General features: G+C 52.4%; 1 protein-coding gene across 2 annotated transcripts in view; it reads right to left on the bottom strand.

Annotated features, from left to right (window-relative positions):
• Positions 1-13,855, bottom strand: part of ARHGAP8 (Rho GTPase activating protein 8) — a 105,119-nt gene extending 91,264 nt beyond the window's left edge. For both annotated transcript variants that reach the window (XM_034949163.3, XM_034949162.3), the window contains exon 1: positions 13,783-13,855. The gene's annotated coding sequence lies outside the window, so the exon portion shown is untranslated. The remainder of the gene's footprint in view (positions 1-13,782) is intronic.
• Between the last annotated feature and the right edge of the window lie 2,965 nt (positions 13,856-16,820).

The raw sequence follows: 16,820 nt of genomic DNA, 5'->3' as shown, positions 1-16,820 counted from the left end.
TGCCCACACAAACTCTGTCTCCTCCGCACCTGCAGTTCTGGGCCGTCAGACTCCAGCAAGTTCCTCATGGACACTCCTTCCTCCTCCAGTATAGACAACTGATTCCAGAGCACCCTCCAAGGACGCACAACCTCTCACACCAGGTACATGACCTGCTGCCAGCCCCGCCCCACAGCCTCCCCTGGGCTTTGGTCCTCTGTTTTTCCACAATCACCTGATCCCGGAGACCACACCACGGCTTCTGAGGGCAGGAGGCAGATGGGTGGAGGTGGTGGAGCCAGCTGGCAGGGCCTCGCATGCAGACCCAGGATCAGGTTGGCCTCCCTGGCAGGGTGCAGGACCCCGGGTGCCAGGCAGGGGGGGCCCAGCGTGTCCCAGCCGAGAGGCCCCCGGGCCTGCCTTCTCCAGGCGGAGCCCCAGTGCCTCTTCCCAGTCCTCCCTGCGCCGGGGAGCAGCTTGCTAGGGCCTGGAGAGGAGCATAGGAGCGAGACCCAGGCTGGGACCCTGTGTTCACACCCTTCGGGGAGCTGCCCCTTGCCTGCTGGGAAAGTGAGAAAAGAAACTCAATCATCTACACCCACAGCTCTGGCCAAACCGCAGGCAGCTGGTCAGGAAGAAGGGCTGCCGGGCGACCTGAGAACTTGGCACATGCTGGTCATGTGTCCCTTGGCCGCCCAACAAGCCCTGGCTTCCAGATGCAGAGGTGATGAGGGCTGCTCCCGTCCTTGGCCCGGGGGGACTCCCTGCCACCCTGTCATGCCACTCAAACCTCACGACAGGCAGGAGGGGGTCCCGATGCTTGATGATGGGAGGAGGGCAGCTTCCAGCCGGGGACAGACCTGACCTGTCCCCACTCCCACCACTTGGACCTCACTGCAGCCCAGGCTCTAGGCCCCTCCAGCTCCGTCCCACCCCTCGCCAGGGCCCCCAGGGTCCCGATTACACCCGCCTTGTGGGCTGGCCAGGAAACCCGGCCCTCACTAGCGACACAGCCTCTGTGACAAACCTGTTACAAGCCAAGCAAACAGCTGGGAAGCAAACTTCTGGGGGCACCAGGTCCCACCTGGACACATCCCCCTCCCTGGCAATGCAGGGGCACCTCCTGAGGTATGCACCCCTCCCAGGGCACAGGGACACAGCTACAGCATTCTTGCTTCAAAGCCTTGCAGGAGACAGTGACACGAGACGGAACAGCCAAAACGGCCCTGGGTCTTTTCCTCTTCCCTGTCACATGCAAACCCCACTGCAGGCCCCGGGCCAGCTGTGGCCCCAGGGCCACTCTCAGGTCACAGGGCTGAGGAGCCTGCCCAGAGCCCAGCACCTCTGAAGCCAAGAAGGCTTTGTTTTTTCCTCCAGCCTCTGCATCATCCAAACAAGGACAAAGCCTTTCACCCCTTCCCCTACCTCAAAAACCACTGATGGGATGATTTGTTTTGAAGTTTCCTCACTCAATGTGAGCACCACATAATCCGGGCCTTGTGTAGCAACAGCCAGGAGGGGAGTGTGCCAGGGTGAGCCCCGGGAGCCCCTCTCCCCTCTCTCAGTCCTACAGTTGACAGCACTCTCAGCTCCCTCTCGCAGGGACATGTAATGCGCACACGTAACTGCTATTGATTCTGTTGGCCTGGAGAACACTGACTGACGCAGGCCTTTTCCGCACACTCAGGTTTCTCTTTCCCGTGAACTGCCAGAATTCCAGAGAGTGGCACCAGGACCACCCCAGCGAGCATCTTGTGTCGTCAACTGACACTGTAAAGGAGGAACACAGAGGCCCAGAGAGGGTGAGGGCTTGCCCAAAGGCACACAGCAAGTTGGCAGAGAGCTGCGTCTGCAGCCCAGGTCTCTCGGCTCCAGCCGAGAACCTGCATGACTCAGAACATACAGGGAATGTCAAACACACGAAGGAACGTGAGCAGGAAGAACCACCGTCGCACGCGCCACCGCCGCGGACCACCGCAGCCGACCCTTTCCTGCCTTTTGAGGGGCTGCTCTGTATGGCACCAGGACGTGGCTGTCACTCTCAGGCCTGTCTTTGCCATGGGACCCCTCTCCTCTTCCTCATCGGTTGTCTTGAACTATTATTTAGATCTCATGCCACAAATCCATTTTTCCAGCATTTGCTACCAGTCCCTGCAGGGGCTTCCCTGTAATTGTAGTGACAAATGTGGGCCTCAACGGAACACGCTTGCATCATGAAGACCAGAGAACGCTCCTCAAGGTTCTTTGACTCTGACTCTTCGGGAGTTGTTTTACAACTCTGCAAGCTGTGGATAACTTATAGCAGTGAAAATCATGGCCGGGCGCGGTGGCTTACGCCTGTAATCCCAGCACTTTGGGAGGCCGAGGCGGGCGGATCATGAGGTCAGGAGATCGAGACCATCCTGGCTAACACGGTGAAACCCCGTCTCTACTAAAAATACAAAAAAAATTAGCCAGGCGTGGTGGCGGGCACCTGTACTCCCAGCTGCTGGGGAGGCTGAGCCAGCAGAATGGCGTGAACCCAGGAGGTGGAGCTTGCAGTGAGCCGAGATTGTGCCACTGCACTCCAGCCATACCTGAGTTTGTACTTTTTTTGAGACTCCGTCTCAAAAAAAAAAAAAAAAAAGAAAAAGAAAATCATTCTCACCAATAAACACACCGATTCTGCCTTGTCTGGTGGAAGTGCAATTGCCTTCTCTCCCTTCCTCCCCTTCTCCTGCCAAAACTCCCCGAATTTGCCTCCATTTGCACTTCCATTTCAATACCCTGATCTACAAATGCCCTGTCCTTCCGATTCCCTTTTCAGTCGCTAACATCTGCCTGATTCTCCCATGAGCTAAATAAAATCTTTAATGCGTTCATTTTTACATCTGTATGACAGTCATGATTTTACCCTCTTCTGAAAAGTATCTTTTTTTTTTTTTTTTTTTTGAGACAGAGTCTCGCTTTGTCACCCGGGCTGGAATGCAGTGGCGTGATCTCGGTGCAACCTCTGCCTCCCAGGTTCAAGTGATTCTTGTGTCTCAGCGTCCCGAGTAGCTGTGATTACAGGCATGCACCACTACGCCTGGCTGATTTTTATATTTTTAGTAGAGATGGGGTTTCACCATGTTGGCCAGGTTGGTCTCGAACTCCTGGCCTCAAGTGATCCACCCGCCTTGGCCTCCCAAAGTGTTAGGATTACAGGTGTGAGCCACCACACCCAGCCTGAAAATTATCTTTTGCTCTAAGTTTGCTCTGGGCACCAAGCCCATTGAATGAGCAGGCACTGAAAAAAGGAAAGTCGTTTTTCTCCCCACCTTCCCAACCAGCATGAAAACAGACTCTTAGCCTTGTTGTTTCACAATCTGGACCCAAGTTTTGTTATGTAGGCGTCATTGGATAAATCACTGGCCATTGGTGATCCGCTCACACTTCAGTCTCTCTCCCCTCCCCAAAGGTTGTGAGGGACTGATAGCTCCAACTTTTAATCTCATGGCTGGTTCCTCTGGGACAGCCCTCATCCTGAAGCTATCTAGGCCCCTCCTTGAGTCACCTCATTACAGTACAAACTCAGGTACGGTCAAGAGAGCTCATAATCGCTGGGCATGGTGACTCATGCCTGTAATCCCAGCACTTTGGGAGGCTGAGGCGGGTGGATTACCTGAGGTCAGGAGTTCGAGACCAACCTGGCCAACATGGTGAGACCTCATCTCTAATAAAAATACAAAAATTAGCCAGGAGGGGTGGTGGGCGCCTGTAATCCCAGCTACTCAGAAGGCTGAGGCAGGAGAATCGCTTGAACCCGGGAGGTGGAGGCTGCAGTGAGCCGAGACTGTGCCACTGCACTGCAGTTTGGGTGACAAAGTGAGACTCCATCTCAAAAAAAAAAAAAAAAAGAGAGAGAGAGCTCATAATGAGTAACAAAAGATGCTCTTCCAAGGGTTTTAGGAGCTCTGCCAGGAACCAGGGACAAAGACCTAACAAAGATTTTTTTTGTTTTAGAGATGGGGTCTCATGCTGTTGCCCAGGTTGGAGTACAGTGGTATGATCATAGCTCACTACAGCCTTGAACTCCTGGGCTCAAGCGATCCTCCCACCTCAGCCTCCCGAGTAGCTGAGACTACAGGTGCACACCACTGTACCTGGCTTTTTCATGTATTTTGTAGAGACTGGGTCTCACTATATTGCCCAAACTGGTCTCAAACTCCTGGCCTCAAGTGATCCTCCCATCTCAGCCTTCCGGCTCACTGGGATCACAGGCACAAACCACTGTGCTCAGCTAAGATTCATTATACCACAGCCCCCACCTGCAGGTCAGCTCCTATCTGTCCTTCTGATCTCTGTTAAGACAATTCTCTGATATGGTTTGGCTGTGTTCCCACCCAAATCTCATCTTGAATTGTAGCTCCCATAATTCTCACGTTATGGGAGGGACCTGGTGGGAGGTAACTGAATTATGAGTGGGGGGGGGGTTCCCCCACACTGTTCTCATGGTAGTGAATAAGTCTCATGAGAGCTGATGGTTTTATAAGGGGAAACCCCTTTTGCTTGGTTCTCACTCTGTCTTTGCTGGCCACCATGTAAGATGTTCCTTTGCTCTTCCTTCACTTCCACCATGATTATGAAGCCTCCCCAGCCACATGGAACTGTAAGTCAATTAAACCTCTTTCCTTTATAAATTACCCAGTCTCGGGTGTGTCTTTATCAGCGGCATAAAAATTGACTAACATATTCTCTCTTTCCAAACAGGAGCATGGCAGGCCCCTCGCCATATACTCTTAGCTCCCTGTATCCATTACTCATAGCTCTCAACCAGGTGCAAGTTTACAGATGTCCCTTGGGGAATTCATTCCAGGACTCCTGGCAGGTATCAAAATCCACAGATGCTCAAGCCCCTGCTGAAATATGGTGTAGTATTTGCATATAACTTATGCATATCCTTCTGTATGCTTTAAATCATCTCTAGATTACCTGTAACACTTAACACAATGTAAATGCCTGTAAATAGTTCTTACATTGTGTTGTTTAGGGAATAAGGAGAAAAGTCTGTATAAATTCAGTACACACAACCATTTATTTTCTTTTCCCAATACACTAAATCCGTGGTTGGTTGAATCCACAGATGAGGAACCCATAATATGGAGCCCATGGATACAGAGTCCACGGTTACAGAGGCCACGGATGTGGAGCCCACGAATACAGAGGCCACCAATACAGAGGGCTGATGGCACTTATTTCCGTGATCCTTTTGCTAATGTTAACATCGGCCTCCCTTAGCAGATCAAAGTTTCACGAGGACCAAGCCCATGCCTGGATTTGCTCAAACAGTATCCGTGGTGCCTAGTACAGGGCCTGGTACATGCAGGTCCTTCATAATCATCAAAATGAAGTGAAAATAAACCAGACATTACAAGTGGGCCCTTTCTCCTGGCCAGTGGGCTTCAGAGCAGAAGCTCCATCCCCCAAAGCCTGCCTCGCCCTGCATGTGAGTCCACACATGCCTCAACTCCCTCCCGACCCTCCCTGACAAGCCCTTTCTCTCGGATCCCCCCCAGGGTCGGGGACAAGGACACAGAGGCACCATCAGCATCTGTGGGGCTGGGCCGGCTGCAGCCGCTCATTAGACATGGACCCGAACAGGCATGCTGGCGGAGTGGATGTTATGCAAAGGAAAATTCAAATCGCCCAACTGTTCTATTTATAATTCGTAGCAAAATGGTTTGTTGCTGTAAAAATATATTTGCACATTACACAAATAGACCCTCACAGCAATTATCTTAATGCTGTAGCTACAAATTAACACCTATTTACCTCGGGCAAATTAGCACCAAACTTAATTTAAGTGGCAAGTCCGATGTGCAGGGCATACAGAGGAAGAGCTCGCTGTGGTATTTGCACAATGCAGGCTCTCGTTTTGGAACTGGGTGTTCTGATAAAGGGCTCTTGGGAGAAGGAGGCAATGAGTTTGATGCCACCCAGGCCTAAGCTTCCAAGACCCAGAGACAAAGAAGCTTGCACACAGTCATACCTGAGGCAGACACTGGCCAGCAACTCCTGGGAAAGTCCAGGAATGATGGGGGCAGGAGATCTTGCTCATGGCTGAATGGGGGTCACTACTGAGCTGGGATTCCAGGGTCCCCCAGTGGCATCCCATAAAAAGTAACTTCCACTCTTTTGTCTCAGCTATGCATGAATTCGTTAATACAGACCCTCACTACCCAGTCTTCATCACAACCACCACTGGGTCCCCAACGCTGGCAAGACGGCATGTGCAAGGCCATTTGTCCAGGTAGCAGATACGTGAGACCCCCGAAGGTGGCGGCAGCGAAGTCCAAACAAGCTGACTGTGACCTGCATCAGGACCTTGTCAGAGGCCTGCCCACAAACCGCAGGAAACCTTCAGCACCCTGAAAGGGCAAGGGGGTCTCTAAAGGGCTGCTGGGGTCACCCCCTCTCCTGTGGGTCAAGACTCAGGGCTCCTCACACAGCCTTTAGGGAACACCAAGCATCTCTGCTGCCCTGCGCAAGGGCACCCAGGTGATCATTCGGGTGCGCAACTCTCACCTGCACACCCTCCAGCTGTAAGAGGTGAGGCTGTCCCGCCTCCCAGGGCCCGCCCAGTTAGGCTAAGAGTAATCATATCTCCCTTTTCAAAGGTTAATTCAGAAACCCAAGCCAGAGCTAATCAGCACGAGGCAATCTCCCTGACCACGGGAATCCGTTCCTTCAGGCCCCTGAGGCTCCAGGAAGTATCCCAGGTGCTTCTGAGACAGAAGATCCTGTTTCTCAAGAGAGAACCACGTGAGAGTCTCTCCGTGCAGCTGGGTATGCAGATGAGACCTGGAGGGCTGCAGCCAACTTGCCGCCCCTCTGCAGACCCAGCAGCCCACAGAGAATGAAGGGAATAGCTAACCCCTGATCAAGCCACACCTGATCTCCATACTATCCCCAGACCTTTGCAGCTACATGGGCTAATGCACCCCCCTTGACTTTGGGCCGGTTCAGAGTTGTGTTTTCTGTTAATTACAGCCAAAAGCGTCCTGATGCTCCAGGTGCCCTGCCTACCCCAGATTGGGAGAGGGGCTTCCTGTGGGCTCTGGCAGCCCCCAGATCCATCACAGCCCTCATCAGTCTGCACCATGTACCTGTATGCTCTTCTTGACCCATCACTGTGTGTGCCCTGACAGCAGGGCCATGTCTGACTCACATCTGAGTCTCTGCACTCAGCCAACCCGGGGCTGGGGACACGAGCAGGGACTTGGGAGGTCTGTTGAATAAAAGAACAAGCAGAGGGCTTGGGACAGACCCCGGGATCCAAGGCCCAGCCTGGCCTGGTTCCACCCACACTCCAGGGTCACCCCACCATCCACCTTGTTCACCTCTTTCTCTGCCATTCCAGGCTGTCCCTGAAGTGGATGCAGCTGGGGCCTCTGCCATGATCCCTACCATCCACACTTGTGCCTGCTGGGTTCACACTGGGCTTTCTCTTCTCCCGCCTAAAAAATGGTAAATCCGTGTCCTCCACTCCTAAACCCAGATCTCAGGACCGACCTCTCTCCCAACTCAAACTTGAATATCCAAACTGCCTATTCAACACCTTCCATGACAACCCTCTGTCAAGGGCTTCCTGTCATTCTTGGAATAACATTCAAACCCCTGCACAAGCCTGAAAGAGCCTGTGGTTTGGACCTGCTGCCCTCCAGAGCTCATGTCATTCACTCCCACCCTACTGCCTTTGCCCTGGCACACCGGCCTCCCGGCTGCCCCTCAAATACACCCCCCACTGCCACCTCACGGCCTTTGCACACGCTATGTTCCCCCCCTCCCCACTACCTGGAACGCACAGCCCTGCACAAAGTAAGTGAGCCACAGATGGTTTCTATTATCATCATTGGCTAAAGTCCAATTCAATGACTCAGTCTCAATTCAAATCTACCTCCTCACCGGCCTCCTGGGAAATTAAAGTGGGGATTCACGGAGCCCCCATACACCCAGCCTTGGCCTTCAGATGCCTCCTTTCTTTGAGACAGAATCTCACTCTGTCACCCAGGCTGGAGTACAGTGGCACAATCTTGGCTCACTGCAACCTCTGCCACACGGATTCAAGCGATTCTCCTGCCTCAGCCTCCCGAGTAGCTGGGTTTACAGGTGCACGCCACCACAACTAGCTAATTCACCATGTTGGCTAGGATGGTCTCGATCTCCTGACCTTGTGATCCGCCTGCCTCGGCCTCCCAAAGTGCTGGGATCACAGGTGTGAGCCACCGTGCCCGGCCTCAGATGTCTCTTCACAGAAAGATCTGGTTACTCTTTAGCCAGGCTAGAGAGACCTGCCCTCCCTGCAGCCAGAGGAAACTGCCATGGGTCCCTGGAGAAGTTCAGGCAGCCCTATGCCTCCCACCTGTTCCGACTCCCTCTGTGACCCCATCCAGGGATCCCCCTCTGTACCTCTGAGGTGGAGGCCACTGGCTGCTATGAAAAAGCAGCACAGCCTGGGGGCGGTGGGTCATGCCTGTAATCCCTGCACTTTGGGAAGCCTAGGGTGGGCAGATCACTTGAGGTCAGGAGTTCGAAACTAGCCTGGCCAACATGGTGAAACCCTATCTCTACTAAAAATACAAAAAAAAAAAAAAAAAAAAATTAGCCAGGCATGGTGCAGGTGCCTGTAATCCCAGCTACTCCGGAGGCTGAGGCACGAGAATCATTTGAGCCCAGGAGGCGGAGGTTGCAGTCAGCTGAGATCACGCCACTACACTCCAGCCTGGGTGATGGAGTGAGACTCCATGTCAAAAACAAAACAACAAAAACACTCCAAAGGAGCAGGGGGTTAAAGTTTGGAAGGAATTTAAAAGAAAGATCAAAGGGCCAGGCATGGTGGCTCACGCCTGTAATCCCAGCACTTTGGGACGCCAAGGCGGGCGGATCACCTGAGGTCAGGAGTTTGAGACCAGCATGGCCAACATGGTGAAACCTTGTCTCTATTAAAAATACAAAATTAGCCAGGTGTGGTGGCGCATGCCTGTAATTCCAGCTACTTGGGAGGCTGAGGCAGGAGAATAGCTTGAACCCGGGACGCAGAGGTTGCAGTGAGCTGAGATGGCATCATTGCACTCTAGCCTGGGCAACAAGAGCGAAACTCTGTCTCAAAAAAAAAAAAAAAAATTAAATATTTGAGGCAATTAGGAATTTGAACACTGAGCATTGGCTGATATTAAGAACTTGTTGCTGCCGGGCACAGTGGCTCACACCTGTAATCCCAGCACTTTGGGGGGCCAAGATGGGAGGATCGCTTGAGCCCAGGAGCTCAAGACCAGCCTGGGCAACAAAGCAAGACCTCGTCTCTACAAAAATTTAAAAATTAACGAGGCAGGGTGGTGTGCACCTGTAGTCTGAGCTACTCGGGAGGCTCAGGTGGGAGGATCCTTTAAGCCCAGGAGTTCGAGGCTGCAGTGAGCTATAATCACACTCTAGTCTGAGCAACAGAGCAAGATCCTATCTCAATAAAAGGAAAAAATAAAAAACTGTTGCTAATCGTTTTAAACATCATAGTACTGCAGTAATGAGGAAAAAAAAGTGAGGGGTGGATTCAAGCTTGATTTAATATCACAATGCATACATATATCAAAACCACATTGATCACTGTAAATGTGTACTAGTTTTGTTTGCCAATTATGCCTAAATAAAGCTGGAGGAAAAAATAATTTTTTAGAACAGGGATTCAACTTACAGTATTTATGGAGTATGAGGTCTGGGAGCTACTCTAAAATGATATGGGGAATAGGGAGGGGAGAGAAGGGGTGAGAGGGTGGAAGGGTGAGTTGCAGGAAGGGTGAGGGTAGGTGTATGGGGTGGGGGGCGGGGTGTGGGGTGAGCACAGGCCAGGTTGGCTGCAGGGTGGCTATGGTTGACGCTGGGAGAATGGCGGCTCATTGTACATCATTTGAGTGTCTAAAATTCTCCACAAATAAAAAGAACTGAAATGAAAAAATAAACCCTCTTATACAAAATGCAAGGAATTACAACAGCGTGGGGTCCGCTTTGGAGAGTCAGGTGGGAGTCCCAGCTGCAGGGGCCTCAGAGGCACCTTCAGGGAGCCCCACCCGAGTGCCACACGGGGTCAACCTTTCCTGTGATAACAAACTTGCAGCCCAGAAAAACCCACTGCCCCGTCTGAGTTTCCTTTGCTTGTTTTCATTTTACGGCCAGGTAGGGGAAGGGAGCGGGGAGCTACCCAGGAGTTTCAGGAATTCAGACCTGCCCAACCAGTTCCTTCTGGACAGTCACCGGCTCCACTCTCCTCCCCTAGAAAGTCCAGGCCACTGAAGAAAGAACTGTTTGACCTTGGCCTTCAGCGTGGAAAGAGCAGGCTCTAAACAAAGCGCATTCTTCTCCCCAAGCAAGATCTTCCCCCAAGGTCAGGAGACAGAACCAAGACCAATAAACAGGAACACCTGCGCTTCGCATGCATTAACTCATTTAGTTCTCCTAATGGTCCTATGAGTTGGTAATGACATGGCCCCTATTTTGCAGACGAGGAAACCAAGCACAGTGGCCAGCAACTGACTCCAGGTCAAGAGAGTGGAAGGCAGGCCCCATCCTGGTTGTTAACCACTGCAGCGCCTGCCTCTCCTGAGCCCTGACATTATCCCCACCCCCCACTTCCCCAGCCTCAAGACGAACCGATGGTTTATGACACCCATCTGAGAGGTGAGAAAATGGGGGCCCAAAGACCTAACTTGGAGAGAGAGTCACTCAGCCAGGTCCTCTGCCTTCCAGGGACACAGAAATCTGGACACAACAGGCTGCCAGAAGCTCCAGGGAGACGCCGTGTGAAGGCAGCTGGGGCAGGACTCCGGAGCAGTGCGCTCTCCTGCAGCTAAGTCCCACAGTGCAGGGCCAGAGGCTCTCCCCTCAAATGCACCCCAGGGAGGCCTGGGAAGCATCTGGACACACGTGATGCATCTTCCTTGAGCATCAGTTTTAATTAAAGGACCAAGGGGTAAAAGTTAAATAATTTGGAAAGAAATGGAAAACGTCTATTTTCTCTCCCCATGCTAATTTCACATAGATTTGAAGGGTAGTCACCGGCAGGCTCCGAATGGCTCCATCTTACACCAGACACCAGCTCCCATGTGGGAGGCACACCTCAGTGCCCAGGGAGGTGGCTCAGCACAGTGTGTGTGGGAGGAAGGTGGGGACACGGGGGACACTGTAGCTGCAGCACAGCTGGCTTCCAAGCCTGGCTCTCTAATCACTAGCCATGTGACCTTAACCTTCCTTGTCTGTTTCCTCATCTGTGAACGGGGCAGTAACAGTCCCTGCCTCCTGATGTGAGCAAGGAGTCAGGCAGCCAAGTGTGCAGTGAGGGTTTCATGGCCATTTGGTGACCACCATCACAGTGGGGAAGGATGGCCAATAGCTCCTTTTGCAGATGAGGAGGCTGAGTGCCCCAGAAGGAGAGTGACCTGCCTAAAAACCAGGTCTCCTGACTCCTTCTCCATCTCTTTCTCACCCTCATGCTGCCTGTGCCTCAGTTTCCCTATCAGTGAAATGAGGGTAAAATCAGGGAATGGGATGGGTTTTTTTTAATGTGGTGAAACATACTGTCAGGCACCTCCAGGACCTGAGTTCCTTGCTCTCGTCTCTTTAACCAAAGCCGCCTTTAACTCCATCGTTTACAGTGTGCCCATGAATAGCTCAGCCTAGAACTGGCTTGTTAGGCAGATGGCATGATGTCCCAGGCATGTTTAAGTCAAGTAAGTTTCAATGACTCGGCCGGGTGTGGTGGCTCATGCCTGTAATCCTAGCACTCCAAGCACTTTGGGAGGCCAAGGCAGGCAAATCGCCTGAGGTCAGGAGTTTGAGACCAGCCTGCCCAACATGGTGAAACCCCGTTTCTACTAAAAATAAAAAAAATTAGCTGGGTGTGGTGGTGGGCGCCTGTAATCCTAGCTACTCTGGATGCTGAGGCACGAGAAGCACTTGAACTGGGGAGGCAGAGGTTGCAGTGAGCTGAGATCGTGCCATTGCACTCCAGCCTGGGCGACAAGTGCAAAAACTGCGTTACACACACACACACACACACACACACACACGCACGCACACAAAAAAAGTTTCAATGACCTGATGATGTTATCCAAGTAAATTGGCCCACCCCGTCAGGCACTCCATGGACTTTTCCACCTGTACCTCACAAGCGAAGTATCCCTAGCCAGTAGGTGCCATTCTCTTCCCCGTCCACCTCCCATCCACCTTCCAGCTCAATGGCCACCTCCTCCAGGAAGCCCTTCCTAAGCTCCCACAAACCCTTGGATTCTCTCTACACAGAAGCCAGACTCTGGGCCCCTGAGGGCAGGGACCAGGCAGCTGGCTGTCCACAAGAATCAGCTGGACTCAGGCCCACATCCCATGTCCCTCTTCGCCCTACCCCCAACTCTGGCGTTGGTTTGGGGAATGGTTAGTCAGTGAATCAAATGAGGAGTCCACAAACATGATCCTAAAGCTGCCAACAGAGAGGCCAACCAAAGGACATCGACTTCTGAAACGGCTGAGTCTTAAGCATTGAGTTCTCAGCTGGACAAATGTCAACACTGCATTTCACAGGCAAGCGAGGGACGGCACAGAGCTCTCTGGAATCTACACAGCCTCTGTCACAAAACCCTGAAGTCGGTGGCCAAGGTGCTGTTCCCATCCCGCCAAACAATCCCACCCTCCTTCCCGGGTGGACTCTGCGGTTCCTTCTCCGGGGCCTTCACGCTCCTCCCAAGGCAGCGGGGAAATTTCCAAGCCAGGGTGTGGCAGAGCCCGAGGGATTCTCAGGAGCCCCCCCACCCCCCACAGGATTGAGGGAAAGTGAAAGGCAGGGCCTCCCTGCCTTCCTGACGACCTCCGAGGCTGCTAGCGGATTGGTTTAAACTTTGGGCTTTTAGGCCGGGCGGGGTGGCTCACGACTGTAATCCCAGCACTTTGGGAGGCCCAGGAGGACGGATCACCTGAGGTCAGGTGGTCGAGACCAGCCTGGACAACATGGTGAAACCCTGTCTGTACTAAAAATACAAAAAATTAGCTGGGCATGGTATCAGTGCCTGTAATCCCAGCTACTCGGGAGGCTGAGGCACGAGAATCGCTTGAACCCAGGAGGCGGAGGTTGCAGTGAGCAGAGATGCAACACTGCAATCCAGCCTGGGGACAGAGCAAGACTCGGTGTCAAAAAAAAAAAAAAGTTTCTGCTTTTAACTCCCGGTGGGTTCCACCGCTGTGTGTTGAACCGGCCAGACCCCCAACCCCTGAGTTTGAATCAGCGCAGCACCTGCCCCGGCCTCCGTTTTCTCATCTGTGAAACGGGAATGACCTCACCCACCTTGTAGGTTTGGGGTGTGTGGGGGCGGGGGAGGTGCCTCCCCCAGGCGCTGACCCGACCTAACCTGAGACCCCAGGACGGAAGCAAAAAAGGAACATTTGAGCTGACACCGTCCGGCCAGACCAGACCAAAACCCAGGCAGAGAGAGGCGAGGGCGGGGAAGGCGGTGCGGGGTGAGAAGGAACAGGACAGGGGAAAAAGCAGAGGAGGGGAGGGTGGGGGGGGCGGGAAAGAAAGGAGGTAAAGGGAGAGGGAGTCTAGAACCCACAGGGGACCTGGAGGCTGCGCGCCGGCCGGAGGGTCTCCCCCTGGCCGCACGTGGCGTCGCGCCCGCCTGGGCGTCCCTACCCGGCCAGCGGCCCCTTGTCCCCGTACACGCCCTGGGAACCCCCGCGGCGCACCCCCCCACCCCGAGCACGACCTCCTCCCTGCGCGCTCCCTCCCGCCACCGCCCGCCTTACCTCGCCACGGACCCCGCCGGCCCCCTCCTGCGTGCCGGGTCTGCCGCTCACCTGGCCCCTCCCCGGACGTGGCTCCCGGGCAGGCCCCGCCCCTCCGCCCAGCCCCGCCCCTCCGCCCAGCCCCGCCCCTCCGCCCCTCCGCCCCTTCGCCCCTGCTACCCGGCGGGAGCCATTTCCCAGGTGCACGAGCTGACCCTGGGTCCACCTGTGTGTCGGGAGGACAGGGCGGGGGCGGGCGGAGCACACGCGCTCAGGAGCCCCTCGCACATCGCACCCTGGGCACCCCGATTCCCGGCTGGGCCGCGTCCCCGTCCCGCACGGCACCCATGCCTGGGGCGGGCACTTTCTTGCTGATCCATTTCCCCATTTCTTATTTTATTTATTCATTATTTTACTTTATGTATGTATATATTTATTTATTTATTTTGAGACGGAGTCTCGCGCTGTCGCCCAGGCTGGAGTGCAGTGGCGCGATCTTGGCTTACTGCAGCTTCAACCTCCCGAGTTCAAGCGATCCTCCCACCTCAGCCTTCATAGTAGATGGGATTACAGACGTGCGCCGCCAAGCCCGGCTAAGTTTTGTATTTTTAGTGGAGACCGGGTTTCACCATGTTGGCCAGGCTGGTCTCGAACTCCCAACCTCAAACGATCCTCCCGTCTCCGCCTCCCAAAGTGTTGAAATTACAGGCGTGAGCCACTGCGCCGGGCCCCATTTTTAATTTTACTTTTTTGAGATAGGGGTTTCGCTCTGTTCAGGCTGGAGTGCAGTGTCTCGAACTTGGTTCACTGCAGCCTCTACCTCCTGGACTCAGGCGATCCTCCGGCCTCAGCTTCCCGAGTAGCTGGGACCGCAGGTGTGCACCACCATACCCAGCTAATTTTTGTAGTTTTTGTAGAGACAGGAGTCTTGCCATGTTGCCCAGGCTGGTCTGGAACTCCTGGGCTCAAGTGATCCACCCTCCTCAGCCTCTCAAAGTGTTGGGATTACATGCGTGAGCTACTGCACCTGGCCCCTTTCGTTAGGGGTGTGCAAAGCGTGGCAGAACTGGGAGAATTGGAGGGACTTGAGAGGAAATTTTCCCTAGGGTTTGTTGAAGGATTTGTGTCTGAGGAAATTTTGTATCTGAGGAAAGCAGCTTAGATACAAAATATATCTGGCCCAGAGAAACAGTCCAGGTCCCCCTGCAGTGCTTGGGGGCCATGGTTTTTTTGTTTGTTTGTTTGTTTGTTTTTTGTTTTTGTTTTTGTTTTTAGACAGAGTCTTGCTCTGTTACCCAGGCTGAGAGTGCAATGGCACGATCTCAGCTCACTGCAACCTCCACCTCCTGGGTTCAGGCAATTCTCCTGCCTCAGCCTCCCAAGTAGCTGGGATTACAGGGGCCTGCCACCATGTCCAGCTAATTTTTTGTATTTTTGGTAGAGACGGGATTTCACCATGTTTGCCAGGCTAGTCTTGAACTCCTGATCTCAAGTGATCCACCCACCTCGGCCTCCCAAAGTGCTGGGATTACAGGCATGAGCTACCACACCCGGCCGTGGGGGCCATGGTTTAAAAGCATTTTGTTCCTGACTCACTGCCTCACCCATTATCTGCATGTTCCTGCAACTTGTGATACAGAGAACAATGTGTAGCCAATCAACAACTTATTATTTTTATTTTTATTTTAGATTCAAGGGGTACATGTGCAGGTTTGTTAGGGGATATATTGGGTGACACTGAGGTTTGGTTTTCTGTTGATCTCCTTACCCAGGTAGTGAGCACAGTACCCAATAGGAAGTTTTTCAGCCCTTGCCCTACTCCCCCCACCCTTCTGGAGTCCCCAATGTCTTTTGTTCCCATCTTTATATCTGTGGGTACCCAAGGTTTAGCTCCCCCTTAGAAGTGAGACATGTCATATTTGGTTTTCTGTTTCTGCATGAATTCACTTAGGATAATGGCTTCCAGCTGCATCTATGTTGCTGCAAAGGACATGATTTCATTCTTTTTCATGACTGCATAGTATTCCATGTTGGAAATGTACCACATTTTCTTTATCCAATCCACTATTGATGGGCACCTCAGTTGACCCCATATCTAACCTATAGTGAATAGTGCTGCTATGCACATATGAGTGCAGATGGCTTTTTGGTAGAATGATTTCTTTTCTTTTGGGTGTGTACCCACTAACGGGATTGCTGGGTTGAAGGGTAGTTCTATTTTAAGTTCTTTGAGAAATCTCCAAGCTGCTTTCCACAGTGGCTGAACTAATTTACATTCCCACCAACAGTGTATAAGTATTCCCCATTCTTTGCAGCCTTGCCAATATCTACTATTTTTTGACTTTTTAATAACAGCCATTCTGTCCAAAATCAAGATGCTGGCAGAAAAAAAAAAATAATAATAGCCATTGACTGATGTGAAATGGTTTCTCCTCGTGGTTTTGATTTGCATTTCTCTGATGATTAGTGATGTTGAGCATTTTTTCATGTTTGTTGGCTGCTTGTATGCATGTATGTCTTCTTTTGAGAAGTGTCTGTTCATGTCTTTTGTTCTTTGTCTTTTGTGAGACAGAGTCTTGCCCTGTCACCTAGGCTGGAGTGCAGTGGCGCCATCTCAGTTCACTGCAACCTCCTCCCCTGGGTTCAAGCAATTCTCCTGCCTCAGCCTCCCCAGTGGCTGTGATTACAGACACACGGTACCACACTCAGCTAATTTTTGTACTTGTAGTAGAGATGGGGTTTACCATGTTGGCCAGGCTGGTCTCAAACTTCTGACCTCAAGGGATCCGCCTGCCTTGGCCTCCCAAAGCGCTAGGATTACAGGCATGAGCCACCGTGCCTGGCCCCTTGCCCACATTTTAATAGGATTATTTTATTCTTGTTGATTCGTTTAAGTTCCTTATTGTTTCTGTATATTAGTCCTTTGTCAGCTGCATAGTTTGCAAATATTTTCTCTCATTCTATAGATTGTCTGTTTACTCTGTTGATAGTTTCTTTTTGCTATGCAGAAGCTCTTTAGAACAATTTACTTTTTTTTGTTTGTTTGTTTTTGTTTTTTT

The sequence above is a fragment of the Pan paniscus genome, chromosome 23, assembly GCF_029289425.2.
Source record: "Pan paniscus chromosome 23, NHGRI_mPanPan1-v2.0_pri, whole genome shotgun sequence".
NCBI classification, from domain to species: Eukaryota; Metazoa; Chordata; class Mammalia; order Primates; family Hominidae; genus Pan; species Pan paniscus.
Note: the sequence above shows the minus strand (reverse complement) of the source record. Positions and strands in the feature narration are given on the sequence as shown.